The 6,266-nt window shown below is 37.6% G+C and overlaps 1 protein-coding gene across 2 annotated transcripts in view; it reads right to left on the bottom strand.

The window, feature by feature from the left end:
- Acaca (acetyl-CoA carboxylase alpha) overlaps positions 1-6,266 on the bottom strand; it is a 292,108-nt gene that overhangs the window by 279,461 nt on the left and 6,381 nt on the right. For both annotated transcript variants that reach the window (XM_004643003.2, XM_023703133.1), the window contains exon 2: positions 1,282-1,328. The gene's annotated coding sequence lies outside the window, so the exon portion shown is untranslated. The remainder of the gene's footprint in view (positions 1-1,281; positions 1,329-6,266) is intronic.

The following is a 6,266-nucleotide window of genomic DNA, read 5'->3' as shown; positions in this document are numbered from 1 at the left end:
TTAAAAAAGTGAAACAAATTAAAATAAACCCATAAAAAATTAATTAATTAAAAAGGAAGGAAAAAAGCAAAGGAACTTTCCTTTTTTATTTTAATAATTTTATTGAGAAAGAAGTAGCAATGAGATAGTTTCAAAACAGGTTAGCAGTACTGTTACAATAATTAATACATTGCATATTGTTGTCTTTGTTCAAAGAAGGAACTTTCAAAAGGAGGATTGATAGAAAAGAGGGAAAGGAAAATTCCAACACATTGACCACTCTGAATAATGTTATAGATACAACAGAAAAGAGCCTACTTTACATTTTAGACAGGTCTAAAAATAACAGTAGAGACAGGTGTGGTGCCACATCCCTATTGTTCCTGTACTGGGCCAGCGGAGGTGAGACGATGGTTTTGAGTTATAGAACAACCTGGGCTACTTAATGAGTTCAAGCCAGCCTGAACTATGTAGTGAGAACATCTCAATAAAAAGTAGCAGTAGATTAAAAAAAACTAAAATTCTGTCCCAACTAACAGAAAATAACGGCTACCTTTTTCATAGGAGAAAAATAAGGCATTCAAGTACAGATTCCATAGTCTGATTCAAGTTCATTGACCACAAAAATATAAAATCTATGAGAAAGAAATGATTCCATGAGAGAAGAAAAAAGAAAAGGCTAACAACACATAGTCCCTGGGCTAATAAATGAAAGGCTCAATGAGGCCAGCTTCAAGTTTTTTCTTTCTAGCTAAAAAAATGATAAAGGCAGCTTCCTCTAATGGATTGCATAGATTGGAAACAGATCAGTTTTAAGAGCAAAAGAGCCTGTCCAGCAACCAACATCTGTACTGAATAGCATTCCCAGGCACGAGCGTGCAGACTACTAGGAAGAGAGGTCATATATGGAAAATCACTGAGCAACCATCCAGACACTCTAGAAGCTACTCCACAGCCTGCCCCATTTCCATTGATTCTAGTTCTGAATTAGAAGGTAGTGGAACAGTACCATTGTCAGGCTCCTTGTTCATTTTAGGCTATCCACCCTAGGTCTGCCTATACTCTTCGCAGAATGCATCTTTTAACATGAAATCCCACCGTTTAGTACTTTAGCACATGAACAAATTTTTTTTTTGGGCTGGCTCAGGCTGCCTTAAGAGAGGGTCTAGGGATCGAACTGCGGTCTCCTGCATCTGACTGGATTTGTCAGAGCAGGCGCTTAAAAAACTGAGCTAACCCGCAAGCCCCTCGCCCAAATTTTTATTACATTACAAACACGAAAGAACATTATTTGTAACTGACCTCTCGTAATTCTTACTGTCTGGGCAGAAATCCGTCTCCAAAAAGAACTGAAAAGAAAAGAGAAAATTAAAAGTGTTTTTAAAAAGAATATCACATCTTTTGTCAATTTCTGTTTTGTTAACTACAATACAAACTTAACAGTATTCAAAAATTTAACAAATTCAAAGTATCTTTTCTGATCAAATCTCTTATATTTAACTTGAAGCATAAAGTTCAGTAGTTCACTATTAGTATTTGTTGACTTCTATAAATAGTATTAAAACAATAGTCCACACTTACCATCCCATAAAGTGATTTTATTTATTTTTTTTAATGAATTTAGGACAGGGTGTACAGGGTCTCACTAAGGAGATTGGACTCATAGTGATTCTCCTGTTTTCAGCCTCCCAAGCACTGGGATCACAGGGGCATGCACCACCACACCCAGTCTCAATCACCATCTCAACGTGCCAGGGCCAACACAGCGCGCTGGGGATTGAACCCTGGCTGCTGTGCTCTGCCAAAGCAGGGGCTTTAGCATAAAGTGATTTTTCCAGGAAAACTTTATACTCAGTAAATACATTCCAACTCTTTACCATTCTCAGTATTTCATTAAAAATGAGGGGGTTGGGGAAGGGCACTAGATTCTCTAAAACCAAGATAGGCTTTGATTACCCTTCCAAATGGTTTATACTGACACACAAAGATAGGCCTGGGGCCAAGAAGGCAATGTTCCCTCCTCTTATATGAGGTCCCTAAAGGCTTTGGTGTTTGTTTTTGTTTTTGAAACCAGGTCTTATTTTGTACTTCAGGCTGGTCTCCAACTTCTGGTGATCCTTCTGCTTCAGCCTCCCAAGTGCTGGGACTACAGATATGTGCTACCACACCTGGTCCTAAACTCTAAAGGACCAAAGAATCTCTAGTTCCCAAATACTGTGGTTCTTCCTAAACTAATAACTTAAATGTATCTAGGGTAGAAATTCCCAATTTTCATTACATGTAAGATTCATCTGGGAGGTTTGTGTTTTTTTTTTTTTTTAATATGCATCTAAATTGTATCCCAAATCCCTGATTCTACAAAAAAAAAAAAAACAAAAAACAAAAAAAACACTAAATTGTATCCCATATCAGCTGGGCATGATGGTGCATGCCAACATTCAAGGTTGAATTCTGAGGATCACTGCAAGTTCAAGATCAGCCTATACTATGCAGTAAATTCAAGGCTAGCCTGAACCCAGTAAGATCCTGTCTCAAAAATCAAGAAGTAAAAATAAATAAATTCTATCCTAGATCTACAGAATCAGAACTACCAAAAGATGGCCTATAGATCTGAATCTTAGATTCTACTGTATAAAGTGCTGATGTAAATCTAGGCTAGAGTACCACCGGTCTAGAGCAGAAATGAAAAGTACAGATTCCATTACATTGATAGGGAAACCCAGAACTTGTAAAAGCAGAGTCCCAAATGACAAAGAATAAGGATGAATTATCATGGACCCATTTAATTATGTAGGGTATTACTCCCTACAATTGTGTTAGGAAAAGGAAAAGAAGGTGAACAGAAACAGTCCAAATCAGGTAACCAAAAGTGAAACACAGGGATAGACTAGAACCTGGAGACCCAAGTCAGCCAAGCTCAGGCACACAGGCGCACACAGGCCTTTGGTGGGCGGAGTAATCAGTGAGACCAGCAACTTGGAAATGCCTGAAACAGCAGCAAGGAACCAGCAGTTGGGCTCTGGAGAACTCCACCAACAGAGGACCAGTCCCAGCCCCACACCCAGAGGCCAAGATCACTCCATACCCAGTACAATTCCCATGGTAAACCTGGGTAGAGGATAGAGCACATTTCTGGGCTGTGATATGGACATAATCACAATTGCAAACACCAGAGGTATTTTACTACTTTATTCTCCCTTGTCTTATTGGCTATCCCATTCCTGCCTGGTTAGAAATCGTCTTGTTTTGTATTTTGTTTATTTTTGGTTTGGTTTTTTGTTTGTTTGTTTTTGTTTTTCCTGTCCTGTCTCTAGTCTCCTTTTTTCTTTTCTTTGTTCCTTCTTTTATTCACTGTCTACGATTTTAACCTGCTTTTTCTTCTGATCCTTTCTCTCTTTCCTCAACTACTACCCCTTGAATTTAAACTTTCAAACGAGTAAACAATGTCTCGTCCTTTTCTGATTACTCCTTTGCATCCTATTTCATTCTTCCTCTGTGTTCTCCGGTTTCCCAAAACTCAAGTAATCACCCTTTGACCTCCAGCCTTGACTCTAGTATATTTGACCTCATTCATCACTTTATCCTGATTCCTACCCATCTTAACACCCCCTACCCCCGCCTGCAGAAAGGGAAAAAAACTTTAGAGTTTGCTCCTGTGGTTGGAGGTAGCAGGTTAATGGTTACCATAGTCTTTATGTAGTTAAGCTGTACTTGAAACTATTGTTATTACTAACTGTACTACTTTAGCCAGGATGTCATATATGTTATAATCAGATTTTTCTCCCTGTATGATAAAACTGTGATTGTATGAAATCATAAGCAACACCACAACCCAGTACTAAAGGATTGGGTGTTCAGCCAAATAGTGACTTTGCATCCTTTACAAATTGGGAGGGTAGTTCTTGGGATAGACATAAAGAACTGCCTACATCTGGAGGACATCCCAAGGAACAAATCTTTCCTAGGAAAGCCTCAATACTAGGGACAAAGCTATCTATCATAAGAAATCAGCAAGCATCAACATAGAAAACAAAATAAAATAACAAAGAGAAAATGACAATATATAGAAGTAAATGCAAATCCAGACCCATAGCCCACACAGGACAAGCCTGGAACACAATGAGATGGACTAAATGGAAAGTCAAACACTGGAACTTTCTGAAATGATAGCAAAAAGTGAAAAAACAAGTGGAACAGGCTATAGGGAAAGTAATCTCTGAGGTACAAAAAGAAATGATGCTTAAAATCAAAGATATTAGCTACTGTCCTTCTAAATATCTTCCCAGAAGAATTAAAAACACCATACCATAGCAATATATGTGTATTCATGTTTATAGCAGCACAATTTGTCATAGCTAAATCTTGGAAACAATTCAAATGCTCATCAACTGAGGAATGATTTAAAAAGATGTGGTATTTTCATATAATGGAGTATTATTCAGCTATAAAGGATAAACGAGACATTTATAGGAAAATGGTTGCAACTTGAGACCATATTTGTGAGATAAATCAGTCTCATGTGTGTAAACATCATACTGGTCTCCCTAGTGCAGGAAGCTGAAAAAGTAAGATCCCAAATGTACAACTGATATGAAATGGGAAGAAACTGCTCAAAAGGAAACATAAACCAGGGTGGGGAAAGGAGAAAGGAAGGAAGGGAACAGGATAGACAAATAAATGACAGTTAATATAGTTACAACAGTAATTTCTATTAATTCATTGAAAAGTTTATGCTTATATTGTTTGAGCAATTTTTCATTACCTATATCATATAACACAAGCAACTACTTTGAAGATAACAATACACAATGTATTAACCCTTGCTACTCTCCTACTACCCTGTTTTGAAATTTTGTATCATTGTTTTTAGTTTTTCCTCTTTAAAATTAAACAACAAAAATGCAGGCTGAGACAAGAGGATCACAAGTCTGAACTGCATCGTGAGAACCTATATCAAATAAAGAAAGAAAGAAATCTTTAAAGAAGTCTTATACATCTACCAGATAAAGATGGCAGAAGAAATATGTAACTATTTTCAAGGCTACCTGAAATCCCACTAAAACAAAAATAAGGAAAAAAACTGTTTAAAGTATAAGCCACAAAAAGACCTTTATAAAAAGAAGCAGCAGCAAGACCATTTTCTTGGAAAGCAGATGAAAGAGCAGTATGTGATTAAGTAATCCCAAGAAAACTGAGCCATACCCCATTTGTAGTAAACTCAATTTGTAGCAAACATAGATTAAGAACAATTGATATAAAAATCTCCAAAATGTTTCACCCATGAAGGAGCCACATAAAGAAAATCCACTGAAATTGTTTCAAAAGTCATTAAATTTGTCTCTCAACTAGTGAAACCAGATGCCTGCAGTTCCTATCCCAACAAAAGTCTGAAGGTAGTATCACGCTTATTATTCTGGCATGGGAGGCTGAGGCTGCAAGTTTAAGGCCTGATTGGGCTACACAGAGTTCAAGGACAGCCTGGAAAACAGAACAAAACAAAACAAATGGACAAATGTTATTAGAGGGCCAGGGAGTTAGCTCAGTAGATTAAGTGCTTGCCTGGCAAGTGCAAGGTCCTGCGTTCAATCCCCAGTACTGGGGGGGAAAAAAGTTATTAGAAAACAAGATATTCAGGGCTGGGGAGATAGCTCAGTAGAATAAGAGCTGCCTGGCAAGCACAAAGGCCTGAGTTCAATCTCCGGTTCCGCCAAAAAAAAGAAAAAACAAGATATTCTCAAACTATAGTTACCATGTGGGGGTGTGGGAATACAGATCACCAGGGCCACAAACCAAAAAAAAAGTCAATGAAAGACAAAATGCCATGAAAGACAAAAAGGGTAGTAATAGATAATTCAACATTAAGAAAACTAAACACACACCAGGCATGGAAGTGCACTCCTATAAATTCAGCACCTGAGGTGAGACAAAGGATCAAATAGTCAAGTTCAAAACCAGCCTAAGTTTATTTATTTATCTATTTATTTATTTTTATTTTTAACCGGGGATGGAACTCAGGTCCTTTCTACTGAGCCATGTCCCTGGCTCAGCCTAAGTTTATATATGGCATTTCCTCAAAAACAAGACAACCAGAAAATTAGTCCAGACAAAAGCAGTAAAATGGTCCAGACAAACACAACAAAAAACCGCAGGCACCAAAAGCAACAAAATGGCATTTTTCAAAATTAGAGAAAAAGGAGGGCCGCAAGGAAAGCCAACATTTTGGCTCTAGCCTTCTAAGGTCAATTAAAACTCAGGACATATGAGAACTTGTACTGTAACATCATGTA

The sequence above is a fragment of the Octodon degus genome, unplaced genomic scaffold (genome assembly GCF_000260255.1).
Source record: "Octodon degus isolate 3935 unplaced genomic scaffold, OctDeg1.0 scaffold00164, whole genome shotgun sequence".
In the NCBI taxonomy this organism is placed as follows: Eukaryota; Metazoa; Chordata; class Mammalia; order Rodentia; family Octodontidae; genus Octodon; species Octodon degus.
Note: the sequence above shows the minus strand (reverse complement) of the source record. Positions and strands in the feature narration are given on the sequence as shown.